The sequence below is a fragment of the Rhinolophus ferrumequinum genome, chromosome 19 (assembly GCF_004115265.2).
Source record: "Rhinolophus ferrumequinum isolate MPI-CBG mRhiFer1 chromosome 19, mRhiFer1_v1.p, whole genome shotgun sequence".
Taxonomy (NCBI): domain Eukaryota; kingdom Metazoa; phylum Chordata; class Mammalia; order Chiroptera; family Rhinolophidae; genus Rhinolophus; species Rhinolophus ferrumequinum.
This window is the reverse complement of record NC_046302.1, coordinates 39,689,153-39,715,087: the sequence shown is the minus strand read 5'-3', so window position 1 is coordinate 39,715,087 and position 25,935 is coordinate 39,689,153. Positions and strand designations below refer to the sequence as shown.

The window sequence follows — 25,935 nt, the reverse complement described above, 5'->3', positions numbered from 1 at the left end:
TGGTTGGCCTTTAAAGAATATCCGCCGTGCAGAGAATGGGACATGGGACAGGTCAGCTTTGCTGAATTGAATTTTTGGAAACGGAGTTTTTGGGAACTGAATGGGTAAGCAGCACATGACCTGGAAGAGAGAAACCTAGTGAAAACGTAATGTGAGCCATCCATGTAATTTAAAATGTTCTAGTAGCCACATTAAAAACATAAATAAATAAAAAGAAATGGGGTAAAATGAATTTTAGTAAGGTATGTCATTTAACCCAGTATATCCAAAATATTATCATTTCAACATGTGACACTAGTCACATTTAAGTGCTCAGTAGCCCCCTGGGGGCAGTGCAGTGAGCCAGGGGCACAGGTCAGGAGGGCCAGTCTGGGGGAGGCTGGCAGTGTTTGGGGGGCTCTGCCTGGTATGGGAAGGCAGCTGGGCCTCTGGAAGGGGATGTTTCAAAAGCAAGCAAATTAGGGAAGAAGCAAAGGATTGTAGGACCTGACTTTTGTCCTGGCCCATTGGTGGGCTAATTGTGTATTCCTGAGGGAGCCATTCCACTTTTATAGGCCTCAGTTTCCCCATCTGCAAAATGTGGTTGAAACATCTCTAAAAGCCCTGCTGGCTCTTATGTTCTCTAATTCCTGAGTTGAAGACATGGAAAGCAAATCTAGCCACTTCCTAAGCTTAAAGAGGGTGGAGGTGGGGTGGGAGAGAAAGACGGGCAACCGAGACGACTGCTGGGCCGCTCATTTGAAAGCACCTCTTTAGAAAGTTCCATCAGGACAACTTAGGGTGACATGTAAGCCTCCCTAAGAATGGACAACATTCAGTCACCACCATTAAGTTGCCTTTATTTAAAAGTCTATTGTGAGGATGGGGTGTGCAGGCACTAACTATTAGTTTGAAAAAGTGACGTGATTTTATTGTTTTGAAATCCTGGAGCTTCCTCTTGTTCCTGGGTCATCCCAGATGGTGGTGAATGGCAGCCATACAAGAGGGGAGGGCCCCTCAGGAAATATTAGAACAAAAAAGGAAAAATGTCAGCTCTGTCATAAATGGGCACTTGGCCTGTCCAAAGAGGATGTGGGAAGAGGGAGGAAAAAAGCAGCAGGTGTGTTTAGAGGGAAGGGTGTGTCTGCGAATGTATTTTAAGCTTCTGGAGTCAGAGGCTGTGGTTTTATTGCACTCTGGTGAGGAGGGATTTGAGGCTTTTATCTCCCTGCCACAGACTTGGGGGGGTGTGAGGGGGGAGGAAACTCTCTCCTTTTCAAGGAGTATCTCTTCTTTTAAAATTACATTGTCACCAAGTAACTAGCTGTGTTTATATGAGGACCACCACCTCCTACAGGAAAGCACCTGTGTGCTCTAGAGCGGGTCCAAACATTGCCATTCACGAGCGCGAGGAGCGAGGAAACTGGGGGCCAGAGGGGCCTCCCTACTCTCTGGGGTCCCCCAGAAAGGCAGCGGAGGAGCCCTGCCAGAGCCCACAGCTGCCACCGCGTCCTTTCTGCCACACCGGGAGTCGCCTTGGTTTTTGTCTCCTGCATAGTGAACAGATGACTCAACCAGGTTGCCTTGAACCATTTTTAAATGAGGATTTCTCTTCTGTTTTCTGAAACTAGATTTTTTATTACTTTCCCACACATTGTTTGCTTTGAATTTTTAATTTAATTTTTTTCAAATAGGTCAATACTTACACGGTTTAAAATTCAAAAGGTACAAAAGGGCATTCAGAGTGAAACATCTTTCTCTCACCCCAGCTCTTAGTTCCCTTACCCCGAGGCAACCACTGTCCTGGTTCCTTCAGTTTAAAGATATTTTAAGCATATACAGGGACCTGTGTATATGTGCACATACATGTGCATGTGTATTGTCACTTTTTTTTTTTACCTACATGGAAGCCTATCATACATATTATATTTCATTTTCCACAGAACAATATGTCATGGAGATACCTGACAATAAAGAATGTCATTCCTTTTTGTTCGTTTGTTTTGGCTACATGGATTCCATTGTAAGGCTATACCTTGACTGACCTAACCAGTCCATTACAGAGGGATATTTTGGTTGTTTCCAGTCTTTTGCTTATATAATACCCTTTGTTTTTACCCAGTGATTTATTTAATTTTTTTAATGAAAGCAATCCTTGAGTTTACTGAATACAGGCAAATTGATAGCAGGCTAAGCTTGCTGATTTATTGTCTGCAAGATCCTTCAAAGAATAAAATTGCTTAATTGTTTGAGGATTAAGAGTAGAATAAATAATTTTTGCACTGAATTTCCTGGAACATGAATCAGACGGTCAACATTTATTTATGAAACCAGTGTTTCTTGAGTTGCTACTATGTGCTGGGCGCTGGGTGCGGCGGGGCCAGGTGGTGAGGGTGGGGGGTGTGCAGGATGGTGCTGACCTTCGGGGCATGGACTTTAGGGTGGGGGGAAGGAGGATTTTGATAGATGAGAACAGTCACAGCAGCACCAGGGCAGCCTTGTAGGAACAGAGAAGCCACACGAGTGTCGAGCACTGTCACTTGGGGGTGGGGGACGGGGTGTGGGGGGGCTCTGGGCTGTGTGAGCAGCAAGGTTTCCTGCATGTCCTTGGTCCCTCTAAGCTGCCCCTTTCAGTCCCCGCCCTCTGCAGGGTCCTCCAAAGGGCCATGACTGAGACCATGGCTCAGCCAGGCAGACTCCGTGTGTCCTTGGTCTGTTACTTCTGACCTTGAGGGGCTTTGAAACCCTTCTTTATCCCAGGGAAAGGGTGCTGACTTCAGTCTGGAGAGCAAGGCTCTCCCTCAGGTCAGTCCCTTCTCACTGAATGGGCGGTGATGGCAGAGCAGCCCCGTGGCCAGAGGGGGCTGTGTGGTCAGTGGGGAGAAATTGACCCCACAGTGTCAAAGGAGATGCCCTTGACTCTCCTGACCTGGAGATTCCTGGGCGCTGCCTGTGTGTACGCAGCCCTGTGTTCCCCTCCCAGATGGAGGGGCGTCTGCTTCCTAGGAATGCTGGCCCCAGCCCTGGCAGCTTGCCCTCCTGAAGGAGCTTTCAGGAAGGAGCCCACAGGCTGAGTGTGGACCTTCACCAGTGGGCTCGAAGGCAGCAACCTACAGTTGCCGGAGAGTTGTAGATCGGCCCAATGAAATTAGCTGTCACAAAGCATCTTGGCTGCTTCTGTGTGTGTGTAAGGAGGGAGGTAGGATTGCACAGAGCACAGGAGGAGTGCTGGAGCCCCCACTGTGTCTTCAGTGCTGGGCTACATTCTGCAGGGGATCAGAGGAAGTCCAAGACATGGTCTTGGCCTCAAGGAGTTAAACCTCTGGTTGGGAAGATGATGATGTTTCTAAGACATAGGCCAGCCTTCCGCTGAAGGGTTGAGTGATGTAGTATAGTGCATAAGGGGTGTTAGCCTTGAAAGGAAACAGAGGTTAGGTACCTGGATCTGCAGGATGCAAGACTTGAGATGGACCTCCAGAAGTCCATCCAGAGTGGTAGGAGGGTGAGAAGTGACGTTGATACAGCAACTGCTTCATGGCGGGCACTGCCCAGCTGTGGTAGACCCGTTACTTCTCACTGCAGCTGTCAGTCAGCTGTTAGTGCTCCCACTGAACCCATGAAGAACTGGGCTTAGAATATTTAGGTTAACCTGCTTCAGGTGGCGTGGCGGCCAGGAAGTGGCAGAGCCCAGATTCCAGAGCCCACGCACTTTCCTCCGCACCGAAATTGACAGAGGTTCCTAGAGATTATTCAGGGAGGAAGGAATGGCGGTGGGACCAACATGACCTGTGTCATGCTCAGGAAGAAGTGTCCCCTGAGCAGAAAATCGCAGGCAGGAAGCAGGAGGAAACACGTTGGGTTAAGGGGGTCAGGCTTGGAGAAGTAATTGCAGCAAATCTTAAGTCTCAGGCTGCTTATCCCCTCTGTCCAGGTTAGTTCTGTGTTTCGGGATTTTTTTTTCCCTGCCTGATTTAGCTCAGCTCCGGCATGATTCAAGATATGTCACCATGTCGATATCAGCAGTAAACAATAAAAATTTAGGAAGAGATAAAACACTTAATACCAGTTATTAAAACCATGGATTTTAGTCCACAACCAAACTGAGGTGATTTTTATTCATTACCCCGTATCTCTTTCCTGTGGCATCTTAGGAAATAAATTGCTTTTGGAGCCACTTAAAGCTCTGTTGTAAAAATGCAACTACCAGCGCAAAGGAATATCAGGACACTAAAAATGTGGTATGAGGACCTCCCAGAGGTAGGCATTTAACTTTTTTTTTTTTTTAAATAATTCTGTAGATGGATGGTTCTTTTTTAAAAATTAAATGTATTGGGGTAACATTGGTTAATAACATGATATTACAACTTTATAGTACATCTCTGTACTCTTGTGTCTGCTCTCCTTCTGTCACCATATATTTGACCCCCTTTACCCTCTTCATCTCCCCCCACTCCCCTTCTGGATGATTCAACTTCTGTGAGAGCCAGGTGACTTGCTAAAGATCCTGTGGTTCATGGTCAAGGAGGAGAATTCCTCTTTCATTGTCTGTCGTCTGTGTTGTCGGGGCTGGTGAATGGACAGGACCAGAGGAAAGGATTTGAGGGCTTAGTAAATCCCCTGTCATGGTTAGGCTCCAAGGACTCCATTCCAAGGCCTACGTTTGCTAAGTGGATTTATGTCCATCTTTGTAATCTCGGGGTTTCGCTGTCTTCGTACTAACAAATAAATACAAACCACTCGAACGGGAAAGCCCACCTGTTCTTTTTCTGACTGGCTGTAGCCCTTGGGAACCTGTGCATTGATGAAGTATCAGTGGATCGAATCTCACCTGATGAGGTTAGGTCCCTCTCAGGCATCTTGCCTTAACTCTTTTTTTTTTTTTTTTTTTAAGGCGGGCACAGCTCACAGTGGCCCATGTGGAGATCGAACCAGCAACCTTGGTGTTCTTAGCACCACGCTCTAACCAACTGAGCTAACCGGCCACCCCTTGCCTTAACTCTTGTAGAGGATAGAATGCTCCCGCAGGGAATGGAAAATGCCTCCTATTTCTGGTTTAGTTCTGATGTTAGATGTGCTTGTGCACATTTTGCAAATCATCTCCTAACTCAGATTTCAGCTAGCTTCCAGGAACTCAGAAATCGTGCTCACATGCTGGGTGGTGTAGATGAGAAAGCAGAGGGCAACATTCCAGTCACTCTCCTTGCCAGCCATTGGAAAATGGATGAGTGTGTGCTTGCTTTTGTCTACCTGGAGCCCTGGATGTTTTTTCCTAAACTGCCTTGTGAGGGGAGTGGGGGTGGAGAGAAAGGTGGTGAAAGTGAATTATTTGATAAAATAGTATTTCTGCTAACATTATACAAAACCAAACCATGCTGTATTCTACCTCTGTTGCTTTGCCAGAAATTCCTCATGACAGATTCTGATGCACCAGATTGAGCCACCTCACTGAACGTCCCCTATTTGCAGAAGTCATTAAAAGCCATTGTTTAACTAAAGGCTTTTCTTTTCCTTCCTTACAATTTTCAAGACCCTGCATTTGTACAGACCTGACTCAGCAACATTCTATTTTCGGAATTTTGTTTCCTCTTCTCAGATTCTGAGCTGCGGTTCCTTAGTTCTCTGCTCTTTGCTCAGGAATGTCTGTTACCTAGATTTTGGCTGCAGGTCTGAAGTAGTCTTGCCTCAAAAGGATACATCTTTGTACCAGGACTCTGTCCCAGCCTCTGGGTGCCTGGGTGACCTAGTTCCCCTCCCTGCCTGCCTTATGCACAAACTAACATTTGCCAGAGTGGTAAAGCGTTTGAGTAGAACACACAAACACACTCTCTCTCTCACACACACACACACCCTCTCTCTTTCTCTCTCTCTCTCAATCTTTCCCTCTCTTTATCCCCCCTTATATGGGATCATAGCTGGAAAGCACCCAGCATAGTGTGTGTCGCAGAGCCCAGAACTCAATAAATATTATCGACGACTACTACTATTATTATTATCCTGTTCAAAAGGGAACTATAGCCCCCAGTCCCTTTGTGGTCCCGCTTGAGAATCAGAAAGCTTTCTTAGCCTAGTGACCCATTCTGGTTTTTTTTTTTTTTTAATGCTCCATCCTTCATGCACACATAGCACATTAAGAGTCTGTTCATTCTTAGGATGTGTGCGAAATCCCAATTCCTGTCAGGAGAATTTATGTGTGGTTTTAGAGGGGATAATCGACCAGTTAGTATGTGCGTGCTGATTTTATACACAGACGCCGAACCATTTACAGCACACATTATAACATCTTCAGTCTCTGCCAAGGATGTGTATTTCTTAGCCCCGTGCATTTGCATATTATGGGTTCATAATTCCAAATAGCTGTAAAGATCTCCACAGAAAAATGTAGTCACTGTACTTGGAGGTTCTAAATCTCAATGTAGGAGGAGATCCCGGCTAATTCTTGCTCCTGCTAATCTACCAGCCCTATAATTTTTACACGCGCACACCTTTGACTTTACCCTACTTCTAAGCAACGATTTAATAGCTGGGAACTGAGTTACGTTGCCTACTCCCCAGACGTCATTACCTTTCCAAACTGTGTTATACACACGCACAATGTATTATACGGTGCTCTTATTACAGATGATTAAAAAGAAAAGATTTGTCAAAATAAATGAACCTGCTGCCTCTGATCTTTCCCTGGCGTGGGTCCCTCGCTTCCACCCTCTACTGCTTTCACCCCCTCCCCCCACACCCCAGATATACACACCAGCTTTAGCCTCTGGCTTAGCTGAGCTCTGACACGGCCGAGAGCGCTTCAGAAATTGCTCTTTCAAGCTAAAATCACCAGAAAATCTAGTTACCCACACCCCACCCCTCTAATCAATCATTAGAGAACTTGCCATTGGCTGTACTTGATTTGACCAAACAAAATAGGAAGAAAAGAAACTTAGATATTTGTAAGGTCTTCCAGGTAGAAGGCACCTAAAAACAGTCACATGGAGGTTTTCTTTTGGAAGTTCAGAAAAAAACGAATGCCAAGGTAAAGTCTATTCTACCCCATTTCAGTGCAGGGACAATACACTGAAGGGAGCAGTGTAGGGAGACCGTAGACGTCTTCAGATGTGGTGGGTGCAATGGAAATACTGCAGAAATCCACCATTACATGGCTAACGTGGGGGTCGCTGGGCCGTGGAACTAACTGGCCAGGGCTCGGCAGGGGATCCAGTGGCTTCTTGATGGTATGGTCTGCTTTGCTCTTTTGATGCTCGATCAGAAAATGAATGCAAACAAAGAGCACCCTGAAGGTTGGGAACCATACGCCCTTTAGGGTACCTTGGAGGGTCCCAGCCTCCTGAAGGCAAAGGAACAGCATTTTCCACCTGCTGAAGTGGCTGTGACTCAGACGCCTGAGGCTGTGACCGCAGGACCTCCTGGTTGTCTTGGGCCCCTTGGGTTCTGCCCTTGTGTCTCACTTTTACTAAGGTGCAGTAGATCTCGTCCTGTGTGTGTGTTCATCGCAAAGGTGTCCTGACCAAAGCTTCCTGTTTTGATTCAGAGCTTAACTGCAGAAGAAGCAAATACAAATTTTACATTTAAAGTAATTCTTTTTTTAAAAAAATAACATTTTAAACAGCTTTATTGAGATGATTTACGTGCCATAGAACTCACTTTGTTTTAGGTTTACAATTCAATGATTATTATTTTTTTTAGAACAACCTACGTGTTGAATTAATATATGTCAGGGAAGGGGGGGTTGTCAGTGAGGCAGACCTTGGAAAGACCTGGGAAAGGGAAAGGAATGCTTTAGTCCCATGCAGGTTCACGCTCTCATTTCACCTTTCCTGCAGAAGGCAACCACGTGGGCAGGAGGTGTGGCCGTCACCGCAGTGGGCCCAGGGCTGAGGCAGAGTGCCCTGGGCAGGGCCCCTCCTGGCTCCACTTGGGCTCCGCCCTGGCAGGTGGGGCTCTTCAGCACTTGGGCAATAACCGTTCCTGCCTAGACACTGACAGTTCACCGATGCCAAGCTCCTGTCACATCAAAAGCGTCTTCATTCGCACATTGCGCCTGAACCATTTCCGGTTCCTCCTGACACGCTGTGCTCATGTGGATTTCTGAGGCAGTCCAGGTCACTTCCCCTATATACACAACACCGAATGGTGTCCCCAGGGCTCAGTCAGTGATCCAGGGACACGCCGCGGTCAGCTGTTCAGCCGGGACCTGGTCCTGGTATCCTGAGTGTCCAGGTCAGTGGACCTTCTCTCGGCACCGTCCCTGGCCTGAGTGGGCATGAGGGACGTGGGAGGGAAGGCAAGGGAAGGTCATCGAAGACCCTTGTATCTCTCAGTGGGCTTCTGGCATGCCAGCCCCAGAGCTATGGTTTGCTATTTTAAGCATCCTCAGTGAGGACATGGCACCGTCCCAGTGTGTTTGTTAAGCAGCTCTCATCCTGCAGCAACCCTAAAAGGAGCAGGTATCACATGGAGAGACCCTCCGTAGACCTTTATTCCAGAAGCTGCAGTCCTTCGAGTCTACCTGGCAACTCCAAGCAAGGAATTAGGCCGAACAGAGAAACACAGTCATAGCTTACGCTTGGACTGAGGTGCAGAAACCACTATTTTAAATCCTGGTTGCATTCTGTTGGGGTGTGTGTGTGTGTGTGTGTGTGTGTGTGTGTGTGTGTGTTTGTGTGTGTGTGTGTGTGTGTAAAGAAAGTTCTGAAAAAATTATATTTTGGGATAAAAAGAGCATTTCATCTTGAAGAATTCAGAGCTTGAGAAAAAAGTTAGTGAAGAAACCGATTGCATGTAGATGCGAGTCCTGCTCAGACCCCCACGTGTGGTGGGGAGGGAAGCCCGTGTACTTTCAAAGGGGCACAGTCCTTCGCTCTGATTCCAGGGCCCGTCGCAGGGGGAATTCACCCCGCTGGGAGGCTGACTTAGAAGGCCTTTCCTTTCAGCCTTTGCCAGCTGGTATGGAGCAGAAAGCCAACGAATGGGGCAGAAAGCCAAGCTCTCCCATGTGCTGAGAGCCAGATGGGGAGAAGTAGGTAGATAGTAAAACAGTGGCGGTTACAGCCAGGACAGTTGAATGCTTGAGCCGGCAGGGCCTGGATGAGCCAAGAAGCTGGACTGTGTTAGAGTGGGATTCTGTAAATGGGGCCCCAGGACCAGCAAGTTCAGCATCTCCTGGGAACTTGTGAGAAATGCACATCATCGGGCTCACCCCACGGAGACCACCTGAATCAGAAACTGTAGGGGTGGGCCCAGCAATCTGTAGTTTTTGGAGCCTTCCGAGAGGTTCTGATGAACTCTATAACGTTTGAGAACCACAGCTATAGAAAGAAGGAGGGTGATGTTAAACCGTGACCCATCCATGATAGCCTAGGGTCCAAAGACTGATTGTGTGTTGTTTTTGTGAATAGGGTAATTTGTTAAGTCACATCTGGTTAATTTAACAGAGTTTTAAGATCCTATAGAATAGTTGACTGAATTGCATATCAAAAATTTGATGAATTGGACATTATACTTTGTATTATGTTAAGCCAACAATATGTCCATGCATTTCTAATAAAATTTAGTTACACGTGCTTCAAAACACAAAAACGCAAAAGACCAATGAACTACAACTCAGAGCACAAAAGAGGTCTTGAGAATCAAATTGACTGGCTTTAGCTATCTAGCTCTGCCACTTACCCTGGGAAGCTGAGCGTGTTACTGACGATTTCGGAGCCTCCTTTTCCTTGTCGAGTAAGACCAGGGTAAAAATTCCGCACTTTATGAAACTCTTGAGAGTAAAGGAGACTGAGAAACGCCATCTAGACAGGGCATAGACCGGGGCCTCTGCCTGGTAGGCCCGCACAGAGGACTTCCTGGCACTAGGCTGGCACAGTTCTGAGCGCACGGCCATCGTGGGGTGGCCGTCACCCAGGTGACCACAGCTTTGCTTGTCTGGTATTGAGCACTCGCATCGGACAGGATTATGGTCATCCAGTCCACTCACTTCATTTCATAGATGAGGACTGGGAACGTGGTGGTTTAAGCCACACAAGTAGTTACTACAGAGGCCAGAGCCCAGGTCTGCTGTGGCCCAGCTCAGTGGCTTTCTCGCCCAGGGCTTGTCCTCATACGTTTAACCCTGTGTCCCATGTGTCCCATGAAGGTGAACGCAATAGCCAGACAAAGGGTCAACTGCAAAGGCCACTGGGCAGAGGAAAAGGAGCCCAAGGGGCTGCCAGCTCTCACGTGGCTTCCACTCTTACTTGCCTCTCAGTACCTGGGTTTTCTCACGTGGTTAAGGAGTCAGTTTCTTTTGGAGAAAGGCATATGTGTGGCAGAACCACGGCGTGGGAGGGCTGGGCCCACCTGTGGAGATGGTGGTGTGCGGACCTCATTCATCACTGGAGAAGTGGAGGCTCAGCACGGGCAGGTCCTGGGTGGGCTTAGCATTTACTCTGAATGTGAAGCTGTTGGAAGGTTGTAAGCAAGTGGGTGATGTGCTCTGATTGCAGTTTTTTAAAATTGAGGTATAGTTGCCATACAACGTTATATTCGTTTCAGGTGTGCAACATAGTAATTCGACATTTGTATACATTACAGTGTGATCACTGTAAGTCCAATAACCATCTGTCATCATACAAAATTATTGTAATATTATTGACTGTATTCCCCGTGCTGTGCATGACCTCCCCACGACTTATTTATTTTACAACTGGAAGTTTGTATCTCTTATTCCTCTTCACCTTTTCTACTCATCTCCCAACCTGTTGCCCCTCTGGCAACCATCAGTTCTTTTTTTTTAAATTACAGTTTATTGGGGTGACAATGGTTAGTAAAATTACACAGGTTTCAAGTATACAATTCTGTAATGTATCATCTATATATCACATTGTGTGTTCACCACCCAGAGTCAGTTCTCCTTCCATCACTGTATATTTGACCCCGTTTACCCTCATCTACCAGCCCCCTTCTCCCTTACCCTCTGGTAACCACTCAACTATTGTCTGTGTCTATGAGTTTTTGTTTCTTCATTTGTTTGTCTTGTTCCTTTGTTGCTTTCAGTTTTATATCCCACATATCAGTGAAATCATATGGTTCTCGACTATTTCTGTCTGACTTATTTCACTTAGCATTATAATCTCAAGATCCATCCATGTTGTTGCAAATGGTACTATTTCATCTTTTCTTATCATCAGCTTGTTCTTGTATCTATAACTATGTTTCTGTTTTGTTTTGTTTGTTCATTTGTTTTTGTATTTTTAGATTCCACATGTAGGTGAAATCATATGGTATTTGTCTTTCTCAGTCTGACTTATTTTGTTTAGCATACACGTAATACACTCTAGGTTCATTCAAGTTGTCACAAATGGCAAGATTTCATTGTGTTTTTTATTGCTGGGTAATATTCCATTGTGTGTGTGTGTGTGTGTGTGTGTGTGTGAGATATAAGATGTACACCATACCTTGGCTATTGTAAATAATGCTGCAATGAACATAGGGATACATATGTATCTTTTCGAATTAGTGTGTGATTGCAATTTTTAGACAGTCACCAGCAGTTATTAAAAATTGGCCTGTGTGTGTTGCTTCCTGGACTGTGACTGGGTATGATGGTGGGAGGGGCTTTTACATGGGAGGGGCGTGATGGTGGGAGGGGCTTTTACACTGCATTTTCTTTATTACTCTTTGTTAATGTTTGAATTTTTTGACCATGTATTACTCTTATTATGGGTGTGTGTTCAAAAGCTAATTAAAAATGAAGCACTTTCTAGATTAAGTAAAAATAAATTCTGTGAAGAATATATAGTACTTTTTAAAAAAAATGATCAACACAAATTGCTAAGCAAAAAAGGGACACTCTTCGTCTTGGTATGATTCTATTCTGATAAAAATGTATCTATTGTGGAAAAAGTCTGGAATAATGAATATTAAAATATTATTCAGATTGAAAGTTTCTTGTCTTAGCCTATCTGTGTTTTCTAATTTTTCTAGTTTGAACATATTACTTTGGTAGGTCATTATTGATTTTAATTGAAACAGAAAAGAGCACTGGTGTTTTTGGAGAACTCCGCAGACTCTTTTAAGGGGGCTCCAGTCCAGCCCTTGTCTGCTCTGGTGGATGTCCGTAGTTTCATCTAACAGTGGTGCTGGGATCTTTAACTACTCTAAAATGTTTTTCTGTTGGACATCTTCTGACTCTCGTTCATTGAGCATAGGGTATCTCCTGATGTGGAGAAGGGATTCTAGAGAAACCTGCAAAGAGATGAATAGATCGTTCATTCCTTTAGTCATTCATTCCCAAATATGTATTCCGTGTCCGCTGTGTATCAGGCACTGTCCTGGACTCTGCAGACGTAAACGTAAGTTAGGAAAAGGGTTGCTTCTCTTCCTTTGCGGCCTCTCCTTTTGAGTATGGATCCCGTTCTTCAGTTTTCATCCGGAGAGAGCCTCACTGCCTGGGAATGTGGCTCCCGCAGGCTTCTTCAGGCTGGGGATTGGACCTGGAGTGGCCTCTGGATGGAGGTGACGCTGGGAGCCCACTCAGGGGAATACCCCGGGGGCATTCCTGACCCTCACTGCCATTTGTCGATGTTTTCCCTGTGCCGGGCATGTGCGAAGTGCTGACACGTATTTCTAATCTTTACAACAACCCTTTAGAGGCAAGAAAACCAAGCATCGGAAGTAAAGGGTCTCGCTCAGGATCACACAGCTGGGAAGCTGCAGAATGAGGAGCTGAATCCACGTCTTTCCATCTGTCTCCGATGCCCACTGTGTCCACCTGCTCTCCCACCACCCAACCTAGAGAGGTGGTGCAGACCTTCAAGGGCTCGCAGGGCCTGCAGGCAGACCCACCACACACACTGAAAGGTCACTGAGCATCCTTCTATGAATAAATGACAAAATGCGATTTTGCAGCATGCAACGGTAACCTGCTACTCCCAGCCTAACGCCTCCACATTAATTCCGACTTCAGGGCAATTACTTAGAAAGTGTGATGACTCAGGCAGGGTTGGGCTGCAGTGTAACTTGGTCCCAGTAAAGACTGGAGGCAAGGAGAAGCCAACTGAATCCTGCAAACAAGATGACAGGCGCACCCTTGGAACTCTCGGAGAACAGACTTTGCACGTACTGGTGTGCACTTCCAAACGACCCTTTTAGCCCTATTTGTCGTAGACCCGTTACACCAATTACTTCCAGGTGAGATGGACGAAGTTGTCCAAGTGTCCCTCTCCTCCAGCTCCAACTTCTACGATATTAGGATGTGTCAGTCTAAATGAAATAAGATATTTTTAAATCCGTTTGCTAAAGTCAGTGTCTCTCATGGATCTCCCAGTATAGAAAAGAAAGCAACACGAGGACTGCTGTATTTTACAAACACTTAAAAAATATCAGTTAGTGAGCAACAGAGTATTCCATTTTTTTCTGTATGTCCAACACACTGCTAGATGCTGTGGGAAAGGCTGTGTGACAATATGAGACACAGTACATGATCTTACGGAACATATTCACTCCATGTGGAGAAGACATGAATGTCCATTAAAACAAGATGAAAAAGTACAAGATGGCATCGGAATTCGGTGGCACACTGTTTGGTATGGCAGACAGGAGAGGGACAGCAGGGAGGGTGGGATAATGAGGGCAGCTTTGTGGTGGAGGTGGGTTCTGAAGTGTGCTTGGGAGTTCGATCGGAAGGAGGAAATCGTCTTATAAAACATCTGCATAGCTAAGTAGACCCGTATTCGAGGTGAAAACTGTGCTTTCTTTCTCCCTTTGTCAAATGGTACTATGTATGATATTATGCAATCAGCTGACTTGCCACTTCTGACCACGTTCCCTGCTTGTTTGTATCCAGGATAAAGAGAGGAGGCATTCCCTCTCTAGCCCATCTCACTGGCTGTTTCCCTGGCTTGAGGGAAGATGGAGGCAGAGACGGGAAGGTCAGACTCTGTTTTGCAACTTACGAAACAAGGAAGAGATTCACTGAGGAGGCAGCAGGCCTAAGTGATGCTGGAGTCGGAGCTGAGTGTTACCTGTGGATTTCAGATGACCAGGTTTTCCAGTTGTCTCCATGACAACTGTGTCTTAGAAATAAAACCCCATTTATTTTGAGCATCAATTAAAATGAAGGCTGGCTGGTGGGTAGATGCAGTATACTCTTTACTGGTCTCCTCTTCTCTAATCTATCCAGTGGGTCTCCTGGAATTCTTGTTGGCACACCTTATCCTTCTACCAAAAAACCTCCAAGGAGTCCAGATCTCTGACCCCCAAATCTACTGTTGACCAGGCTGTCCAGTGTCATTGCCTCTGTGACTTTGCATACCTTGACCCTAACTCCTTTGCTGTCCTAAAAATGACAGTACGCTTCATGCCCCTTCCTGGTTTTGCTCGTTATATCCCCTCAACATGGAATGTCCTTTACTTCTCCTATGAAAATCCAACTCATCTTTTAAAATTCACCAAACGTACCTTCCACTCCGAGAAGTCTTCCTGGGTCCTCTCACTGGAACGAATGGCTCCCACAGCACTGTGGGATGAGAAAGGAGGAGCTGCACTGCTGAGCGTGCAGGAAGGGTTAGAGGTAGCAAAGGATAGGCTCCAGAGAGATGGAGGGGGTCTTCGGTAGGAGAGAAAGGGTACCTTGAGAAGTGTTTCTGTGGGTTATCACGTGGTGTCTGACCACGTTCTTTGAGATGAAGCAAGACAAAACTGGAGTCTTCTTTATTTTAGATTGCCGGACTCTGCATGTCTGACTAAAGTCCTCGCAGAGACTGGGTGATGTGGCTGTATTCAGGTCACCAATTGCGTCTTCCACCAGGCCTGAACGCAGACCGCGTGCCATCCTCCTACATGCAGGGTTCTTCTGTATGTTTCCTGCTGTTCTGTGACCTGGGTTTTCCAGAACAGCTCTGATTTGGAAAATATGGCAACTGTGGGTACACGGAGCCCCTGCAGCTTAGATAGCACCCCCCTCTTTGGGAGGCCTCAGGGCCTCCCAAAGCAATCTGTTCATGTCCACTGCACTGGTGAGGGTTAGGTACTTGCTGAATATGTGGGAGGAAGGGGCTTTGAACCCACGTACACCTGGATGTTGGGTTGGTGCATGTTCTTCCCCGGTGGACTCTCACCATTGCCCTTTATTCTTCCCTCCATCTCTTCTTTCTACCTTTCAACATCTCGCCTAGAAGATTCTGCTGTTGGTGGTGGTGGTAGGGACAAGATTACTTGACCAAGCATACCAGCACTGATTGTTCTTGGGGCAGATGGAGAAGGCCCCTCAATCAGCCTATGGCGTGTTAACCAGAGAGAGCGGCCTCTGCTTAGAAGGCCCCCCTGCCCCCCCCACACTTCCTGTCTTCATGAGACAGGGGCTGCAATGGGAGGAATATTGATTGAGGATTTAGAAAAAAGTGGGGGCTAGCTCTCTAAGATCCTTGCCTTCTGGTCCAAGCATCATATGATTCTGTGAGTCAACCATAAGGGGTTAAAAGGGGTATATTTGCAGGGGTGGGGAAGGGGGAGACAATCTCTTGCTCAGGGAATCAGGGCAGCTGAAAGGCCACTCTGAGGGAGCTTTGTAGAGACACATGGGCCGTGTGTCTGCCACACGGGCTGCCTGCAGCATAACTGTGTGGGCTGGCGAGGAGCTAGCAGCTAGCAGCGCTCTGCATGTTTTAAACCACAAATCACGACTCTGCAAATATCGAGGGTTTCCTGTGTATTTCTGAACTACTAGCTGGAAGAGGTTAAAGGGACTTTTTGTACAAGCTCCTGTTGCTTCTGTAAGTCCATCCATCTCTGCCCTTTTACCTTCCACTCCAAATGGTGCGTGCTTTCTGGTCAGGCCTGTCTGTGTATGGTCATGTGTTACCCCCTTCACAATAGTGCATGCTTTTGGAATTGTAATGGGGTGACTTTGGGGCCATCCTCCTTCTCTGGCTGCACCCCAAGTTGGGATCTGTAATTGCCGGGCGATGCAAACCGGTTGGCCAGGACATGAACTGAAACCCTGCTCTTAGCTCCTCATTGTGGTGCTCTAATTCAGTGACTCCCATCTGCCTTGGCAGAGGTGGCTTCCTAATTGCCACCCACGGCAGGGCATTGTGGGTACCACATGAATGTCTCAAAGGTCTACAGAAATACTTGAGACCTGGAAAGAAAAATATTGACTACAAATTGAAAAGTGGTACACGTTGAATAAAATGTCTACGAGATATCATGTTAGGTTCGCTGCAGCTCACCTGAACTGCAGGATCTTGGTAGCAATCCCACTCGGCGTGCGATGTGGGTACACTCCATCTGTGGCTATGATGTGAGGTCGCCTCTGGCACCACAGCTCGCCCGGCTTCCTGACCTCCGCTCTCCAACAGCTTCTCTTCTCAGGGGTGTGGTGACAGGAACAGGGGCAGTCCCCTTCTACCTGCTCCACTACAGCATGGTGTTTGCAACCCATCAGTTCCCCTTCGGGGCGGAGGGGGGGGAGCCCCAGGGGGCAGGCTGGCTGGTACCAGTGCAGGCAATGTGTCTTAAGGCTGAGCTGGCCAGGCCCTCTTCAGAATGAGACAATGGAGAAGATGCCTTCTGCTAGCTAGGGGTGGGCTTGTCCTGCCGTGGGGCTACACCCCAAGCTAACCGTTATCAAGCCTTGTTTCCTATTTCTATCCTTCTTCCTTTCACCTCCCTCTTTAAAGCAGTTCCCGAATCTTGTTGATTCTATCACCCCAGCATCTTCTGATTTCATCTCACTGGCTGCTCTAGTGAGCAGCTCTAGTTCAGGTTTTTGTGATTAAAAATGAGATAATGCAAAAAGGACTGAAGATACAGCAGATCCCTCCTTCCCACTAGTTCTGACTCCTAAGATTGTTTAGCCCCCAGGATTAGTTTTCTAATATCTGAATTGAAAGTCCATTCCTTTCATCATAGTGTGAGACCTTTGCAAGCCTGGCTCCTGGAACGCCCAGCCTCGCCCAGATACTACGACCTTGGTGATACTCTGTTGTTCACTGTTCTTACAACATGCTAAACTCTTTTATGCCTTTCTCAGCCCTCCCCCACATTTTTTTCGGTGCTTTGAAAAATATATATATTTAAATTTCAGACAATTCAAACATCAAAAAGTAGAAAAAGAAATGCAATAAAGTATTTTCTTATTTTTAAGCCCTATTGGTTTTTAAAAAAAGATTGTAATTGAATTTGTTTTCTATAAAAGTTTCTGGGCTTTTTTTTGGCGGAGGGGTTATAAGGAATTATTAATGAAGGTAAATTCTATATTGACCTGAGCCAGTAGCCTCGTATGAGGATTGACAGGCTGATAGTTGACTTATGGTCTTTTGAGACCAAGATGCTATTATATCCAGTTTTGATTGCTATGGAAATCAATTGTGATATAAGGCCTATAAAGGAAAGTTCACATCTGGCCTAGCTAACAACATATTGGGCCAAATCTGAGTTCCTATTAAACAATGATATCAGTGTTTACCTTGCCTCCTACTTTTACATCTTTTAAGATGCAGGGTATACCTTGAGAGTGTAGAGGGAAAAAAAGAATGCTAATTCTTGGTCTGTTGCTTATGTTTTATCATTTTAAGCAAATTTTTCTTTCCAAGCTCTTCTAGTATTTAGGCAAAAAATAAATAAATAAAGTTAAATGTTAGCTGGAGTTCTGCATACTTAGTAGGGCAAATCTCCTGCACAGCTGGAACACGGATGCATTCTCAAGTCATTTGTGTGGCTTCTGAATTATATTGCTGTGGGTTTTTGTGTTATTATTATTATTCTTTTGTGGCTTGGATAATACCGAGTTGACTGAAAGAAGGTAAAGAACATGTAGGTTTCACTTATGTAGGAAGGGGTGTCATCACTGAGGATGTATGACACTAGATGGTGGGATTTGAAGGGGCGTTTATATAATAGCAGCTGTCAACAATTTCAGTTTCTTTGAAAGTAAAAAAATTTATACACTCTCTTACTATCAAAAACAGAGTGAAAAGTAACCACAGCACAGTGAAGTTTAGCAATTAAGAGCTGCCTGCCTCATTGTTATTTGTCATCTTTTAGTTATTTTTATCAAACGGTTTTACACATTTATTATAAAAAAAATAATAGTCCCCGCTCCCCCACCCCCATTTCCTCCTCTCCAGGGACAACTATTTTCAGTTCTTTCTCCTGAATTATTATACTTATGTCCATGTGTTTAAAGAACATATATAAATGGCTACTTCTTGATTTTTCAGTGTTAGGCATTTTCTACTGGCTTCCTACTAGTGGAAGGTGGATGTTTAGCTCTCTTTTGCTGCACCTACCCTCCACCCGGCACAGCAATACAGCCATGCATTTCTCAATTATATTGTTGTGCCCAACTGAATCACTGCCTCCCTGCGAATGGATAATACGGCGGTTTACATGGTCATGTGACTAGCATCCCTATGGGAAGAATAATGTAATTGACAGTGAGGGTGGCCATGTGATTACCTTGGTCAATGGAATGTGAGTAGAGTAAGGTATGCCACTTTTAATCAGAAACTTTAAGAGCCATTGCACGTCTGGGTGACTTACTCCTTTCCCTCTGCCAAGAAAATGGACCTGTCCCAAAGAGGTCTGATCCTTTAGCCTAAATCCCAGAATGGAGGAAACAGGCGGTGGAGACGCAGCTGTGCTGCAGTGTTATACGAGAACTCTTGTTCTTGTAAGCCACGGAGATGTCTCTCGTTACTGCAATACAACCTACCAGAATCTGCCTGACACTTTATCCCCCTCATCCTCTCAACATACTTATATCATCATTTTTGTGAGATAAATATTGAGTGTTTACATTGTTATGATTATGTAAATGCCCTTTCCAGGTGAACTATCTAGTCTCTCTGTGATGTGTTCTTTTCTTGAATCACTCTTTGTTTTTCGTAGGGTTGGTCATTGCATTATTTTCCATTTGTTTATGATTCCATTATTACTAATTCACATCCAAATTCCTGCCAGTTGTCTAAATCTCTTTTCAAAATGTTCAGATTTTATTTCATTCAGAAATCTCTTCTTGTATCTCTGGAGTGCTTCCAATCTGGACCAACTGATATCTATGCCTGGTGCCTATCTATTACCTCGGAGTCACCTTCCACCATCATCCTTGAAATTCCCTTTGACTTTTCTCTGTGATGGATCTTCTGTTTCACATATCCTGTGGCTTCCTGTTTCTTGGTTTACACCCCTGTATTGGTGGATCACATCCTCCAGTGGCTTCTTAAGACGGGAGTGTGTGGGACATAAATTATTTGAAACTTTGCATGTCTGCAAGTATATTTATTCTACCATCACACTTGATTGACAGTTTGACTGGGTATAGAATTCTAGTTTGAAAATCATTTTCCTTTAGAATTTTGAAGGCACTGTCCCATTATCTTTTAGTTTTCACTGTTATTATTGAGAAGTCTGAAACTATTCTGATACCTGATCCTCTACATGTCATTTTTCTCTTTGGAAGCTTGTAGGAGTGTTTTTTTCTTTTTTAAATAAGCTTTTAATTTTAGAACAATTTTAGATTTACGGAATTATTGTAAAGATAGTACAGAGAGTTTCCATATATCCCATAACTAGTTGTTCCTATTTTAAATCTTTTATTAGTATAGTACATTTGTCACAATAAATTAACTAATATGGATATATTATTATTTACTTAATCCATTCTCTATTCAGATTTCCTTAGTTGTCTCCTAATGTCCCTTCCTGTTCTAGGATCCTATATAGGATACCACATTATATTTAGTAGTCATGTTTCCTTAGACTCCTCTTAGATGTGACAGTTTCTCGGGCTTTTGGGCTTTTTTTTTTGCTGACCTTGACAGTTTTAAACAGCATTGGTTATGTATTTTGTTGCATGTCCCTAATTGGGATATACGCAATCTTTTTCTCATGATTAGACTGCGGTAATATGTTTTGGGGGAAGAGATTGCAGAGGTAAAGTGACATTGTCATCCCATCACATCAAGGGTACATATTATCAATTTGTTGATGTTAGCTTTGATCATCTGACTTGAGATAGTGTTTGTCAGGTTTCTCCACTTTAAGTTACTCTTTTTTCACACCCTTTCCATAGTTTTCTCTTTTAAAGAAAGTCATGATGTACAGCCCACACTTAAGGAATGGGGAGTTATATTCATTTCCTTAAGGACAGAGTATCTACATAAATTATTGGAATTTTTCCACACAGAAGAGTTTTCTACTATCTTCTCCCATTTATTTACTTATTCAATTATTTATTTATATTATTATAGACTCATTTTATGTTTGGGGTTATAATCCAATACAACTTTATTTATTTTGTTCCTTAAATTGTTCCAGTTTTTGCCATTGGGAGCTCTTTTAGTTGGCTCCTATATTCCTCTGACATACCCCATCTGTGTGTTTGTGTGTGTGTGTGTGTGTGTGTGTGTGTATGTATTCCTTAGCACTTTCTTAGTCTCCGGACCTACAAGATGCTCCAGGACCATTTTGTGTATTTCCTGCCCCAGTCCTAGAATCAGCCATTGCTCCAAGGAGACCTAGGTCCTTTTATTGGAGAATGATATTAGAAACCAAGATCTGGGCACTAGGTGTACTCATTGCTACAGGAGTATCATTGCTTCTAGGCCTTCTCAGATGACAGAACAAGGATGTCTATGTGTGTATGTACAGGCAGACCTCAGAGAGATTGCGGATTCAGTTCCCGACCACCACAGTAAAGCATAATAAGATGACTCACAGAATTTTTTTTGCTTTCCTATGCATATAAAAGTTATATTTACACTATACTATTAAGTGTGAAATCGTATTATGTCTAAAAAACAATGTATATACCTTAATTAAAATATACTGTATTGCTAAAACTGCTAACCATCATCTAAGCCTTCAGTGACTCATAATCTTTTTGCTTGTGGAGGGTCTTGTGAAAAATGCAGTATCTGTGAAGCACAATAAAGTGAAATGCAATAAAATGAGGAATGCCTGTATATATATCCGTAAATATTTCTTTTTTAGGGTAAACATGACCTTATACTAATCCATTACTGTATGGATCATTCCAGCCTTTGCTTATTTGTAACTGCCTTTTCCAATAGTGAGAAATGACTCCCACTACAGGCCATCCATTTATTTAATATTTGATTCCAGTATAAATGTGTTATAATTTCAGAACTGTTAGTTTATACTGTTGTGTGAAACAACTTTATCAACTAGAGCACAATGTTTATGTACAGTTCCTTTTGTCTTAGGTAATCTACTCATATCCAAAGCAACATAGGTCAGGACCTTATTCCCTACCCCTTTCAATAAACTTGTTTTATATATGTAATACATTTACATTATATTGTCACATTCTACATTTCTTCCTGAGATATCACCACCTTTTAAGTGATTAAATTTTTTTTTTTCCATACGTTAAGTTTTACTCTTTGTGCTGTAAAGTTCTATGTGGTTTGACAAATGCTTAATGTCTTGTATTCACCATTACAGTATCACACAGAACAGTTTCACCATCGTAAATATCCCCTGTGCTCCACCTGTTTCCCTCTCCCTCCCCCTGCACCCTTGGTAACCACTGATCTGTTTACCGTCTCTATATTTTGCCTTTTCCAGAATGTGATAATTCATATAATGGGAATTATACAGTATGTAGCTTTTTCAAATTGGCTTTTTTTATTTAGCAATAGATATTTAAGATTCATCTATATCTTCTTGTGGCTCGGTTGCTCATTTCTTATTGTTGCTGAATAATATCCCATTCTATGGATGTACTATAGCTTGTTTATTCACCTATTGAAAGACATCTAGTTGCTTCCAATTTTTGGCAAATATGAATAAAGCTGGTATAAATGTTCATGTATAGATTTTTACATGGGTAAAAGTTTTCACATCAGTTGGGTACATGCCTAGGAGAATGACTGTTTTGATTGTGTGATAAGACTATGTTTAGTTTTGTAAAAAAATTGCCAAAATGTCTTCCAAGGTGGCTATACTATATTTCATTTTCTCCATCAATGAATAAGACTTCTCGTTGCTCCACATTCTTGGCAGAAATTGGATTGTCATTTTTTGGGTTTTAGCCATTCTGATGACTGTGTAGTGGTATTTTATTGTTGTTTAAATTTGCAATTTCCTGATGACAGATGATGTTGAGAATATTTTCACATACTGTTTGCCATCTGTATGTCTTCTTTGATGAGGTATCTATTCAGATTTTTTGCCCATTTCTTAACTGGCTTGTTTGTTTTCTTATTGTTGAGTTTTAAGAGTTGTTTGTATATTTTGGATACAAATCTGTTCTCAGATACTCGTATGTGTTTTGCAAATATTTTCTCCCAGTCTGGGGCTTATCTTTCATAGATCATACATTTTTAATTTGAATACAGTCCAGCTTGGCAATTTTTCTTTCAAATATCTGTGTTTTTCAGTACTTTTGCTATTGGGGTTATATTTTAAAATGCATCAGCAACCCCAAGTTCGTGGAGATTTTCAACTATGTTTTCATCAAGAAGTTTCATAGTTTCACATTTTACATTTAAGTCTACAATCCATTTTGATTTTTTTGTATAACATGTAGAATCTCTAGCTGGATTTTTATTTTTTAAATTTTATTTATTTATTTATCTTTTTAAAAAAGATTTTTATTAAAAATATAGCTAACATACAATATTATATTAGTTTCAGGTCTACACCATAGTTATTCACCATTTATATACCTAAAGAAGTGATCACCATGATAAGTCCGGCAACAGGTGACACTGTTCCATTCTATCACAATATTATTGACTATATTCCCCAGGCTGTACATTACACCCCCATGACTTATTTGTTTTATACCTGGAAATTTGGACCTCTTTTCCCCCTTCCCCTTTTCCTGTTTTTAAATTTATCAATTACAGTTGACATTCAATATTATTTTATATCAATTTCAGGTGTACAGCATAGTGGTTAGACATTTATATAATTTGAGAAGTGATCCCCTTGACTAGTCTTGTACCCACCTGGCACTATACATAGTTATTACCACGTCATTGAGTATATTCTCAATGCTTTACTTTATATCCCCATGACTATTTTGTAACTACCAATTTGTACTTCTTAATCCCTTCACCTTTTTCACCCTGCCCCCCAACTGCCTCCTATCTATCACCCCAACAAATCTAGTATCCATCTGACTCCATACATAGTTATTACAATTATTGACTATATTCCTTATGCTATATCCTACATCCCTGTAACTACTTTGAAATAACCAATTTGTACTTCTTAATCCCTTTCCATTTTATACTCACCCCCAAGCCCCGTCCAGCTGGCAACCAATGCAATAAAAATGTTCTCTGTATCTATGAGTTTGTTTCTGTTTTGTTTATTTTGTTCTTTAGATTCCACATATAAGTGAAATCACATTGCATCTGTCTTTCTCTGTCTGATATACTCTGCTCAGCCCAACACCCTCCAGGTCCACCCATGCCACCACAGATGGCAAGAACCCATTCACTTCCATGCCCACGCAATATTCTATTGTATGTTTGTGCCACTGCCTCTTTATCCATTCTTCCATCGACAGACACCCAGGCTGCCTCCTCATGTTGGCCATTGTAAATAATGAACATATGGATGCACACGTCCCCTCTAAGTAGCATTTTGAGTTTCTTTGGATAAATACCCAGAAGTGGGATTACTGGGTCCTTCTTTGTCTCTTGTTTTTAGTCTATTTTGTCTGGTATAAGGATTGCTACCTCAGCCTGTTTTGGTTTGTTTCCATTTTCATGAAATATCTTTTTCCATCTCTTTACTTTCAGTCTGTGTACGTTTTGATCTGAAGTCTCTTGTAGGCAGTGTATATAAGGTCTTGTTTTCTTATCCTTCAACTACCATATCTTTTGATTGGAGCATTTAATTTATTTACATTGAAAATAATTGTTGATTACTTTTAATATGTAGTTATTGTCATTCTGTTATTCATACTTTTAAATCTTTTTTTTCTTTTCATCTTAAAGAAGTCCCTCTAAGGTTCCTTGTAATACTAGTTTGGTGATGATGAACTCCTTTAACTTTTTCTCGTCTGGGAAGTTCTTTATTTGTCTTTCAATTCTAAATGATAGCTTTGCTGAGTAGAGTAATCTCGGTTGTAGGTTCTTACTTTCCATCACATTGAATATTTCCTGCCAATCCTTTCTGGCCTGCAAAGTTTCTGTTGCTGAATCAGCTGACATTTTTATGGGAGCTGCCTTATAAGTTAGTATTTGCCTTTCTCTTGCTGCTTTTAGGATTCTCTGTCTTTAACCTTTGCCATTTTAATTATAGTGTGTCTAGGTGTGAGCCTGTTTGGGTTCATCCTATTCGGAACTCTCTGTGCTTCCTGGACTTGTATGTCTAGTTCCTTCACCAGATTAAGAAAGTTTTCAGTCATTATTCTTTCAAATAGGTTTTCGGTTTCTTGCTCTCTTCTCCTTCTGGTACCCCTATGATGCAAATGTTGTTATGCTTGATGTTGTCCCAGAGTTCTCTTAAACTGTACTCATTTTTTTGGATTCTTTTTCTTTTTGCTGTTTCGATTAGGTATTTTCTGATACCTTGTCTTCCAAATTGCTGATTCAGTCTCTGCTTCATCTAATCTGCTGGTGATTCCTTTCTTCATTTCAGCTATTGTATTCTTCACTTCTGAATGGTTCTTTATCATGGTTTCTATGTCCTTTTTTATGCTTGCTATCTCTTTGTTGAAATTCTCACTAAGTTTTTTGAGCATCCTTATAACCATTGTTTTGAACTGTGTCTCTGGTAGGTTGCTTGCCTCCATTTTGTTTAGTTCTTTTTCTGGATTTTTCTCCTAGTCTTTCATTTGTGACACATTTCTGTTTCCTCATTTTGGCTGCCTCTCTATGTTTGTTTCTATGTAATAGGTAGCTCTGCTATGTCTCCCAGTCTTGGCTGGGTGGCCTGGCTGCTCTAGAGTGTGAAGGGGCTGGCTGCTCTCAGAGAAAGTACATCAGGTGGTGCTCGAGTTCGGTGGTGTGGTGTCCCAGCTGAGTCAGCAGGGTGAAGCAGTGGAGCTCACCAGGCCGATCAGATTCAGATTTGGCCTGTGGGGGCAGGCTCAACACAGGAAAGATGGCACCCGCCTGCCAGCTGCATGGGAGGAGGACCCCTCGCCGAGTAAATACCAACTGTCTTTACTCGTCTTCCCCCTGAAGCCTCAACACCTCGTCTGCCCCCCAGATGTCTCTGAGGCCCCCTCAAGTCACTGTCCCTCCACTGGAGCCCAAGGGAGTGGCTGTGAGCAAGTGAGTCTGTGCGTGGGCCATTTAAGAGGATGTCTAGTTTTTCCCGCAGCCTTCCATCCCGCCCAAATGCTTGGAATTCCCACTGTGTTTCACAGCAAGATGTTGTGCGGGCTCCTCTTTCCAGCACCAGTACTCTGGGCTGGGGAGCCTGGTGTGGAGGCTGGGGTCCCTCACTCGTTCAGGGAATACCTCTGAGGCAGATATATCCCTCATGGTTCTCAATTGCTACAGGGAGGTTTGGAGCTGGTTCTGCATCTCCACCCCTCCTATCAATCTGGATGTGGTTTCTTTATATTTTTAGTTATAGGACTTCTGTTAGGTTAGACTTCAGATGGTTCTCCAGGTTGATCGTTCTATAATTTAGTTATAATTTTAATGTAACTAAAGGACGCAGACACAGTGTTTATCTACTCCGCCATCTTGGATCTCTCCTCTAGCTGGATTTTAAAAATATGTGTATAGATGTCCAATCATTGCAGCATGATTTGTCCACAGGAGTATCATTCTCCATTAAGTTGCCTTTGTTCCTATGTCAAAGATCAGATGACTGCTTTTGTGTGGGCCTTTTTATAGGCTCTCTATTCTGCTATGTTGACTTATGCATCTATTTTTTCACTAATGCCATCCTGTCTTGATTACTGTAGATTTTTAGTATGTTTGGAAATTGGGTAGTGTGTTTCCTTTAACTTTGTTCTTCTGTATTGTGTTG

The 25,935-nt window shown here is 43.3% G+C and overlaps 1 protein-coding gene and 1 non-coding gene across 4 annotated transcripts in view; one reads left to right on the top strand and one right to left on the bottom strand.

The window, feature by feature from the left end:
- Positions 1-25,935, top strand: part of ZBTB7C (zinc finger and BTB domain containing 7C) — a 328,531-nt gene that overhangs the window by 7,452 nt on the left and 295,144 nt on the right. The gene's annotated exons all lie outside the window — the stretch shown is intronic.
- Positions 4,888-4,961, bottom strand: TRNAL-AAG (transfer RNA leucine (anticodon AAG)). The gene has a single exon. It is a non-coding gene; the product is annotated as a tRNA-Leu (tRNA).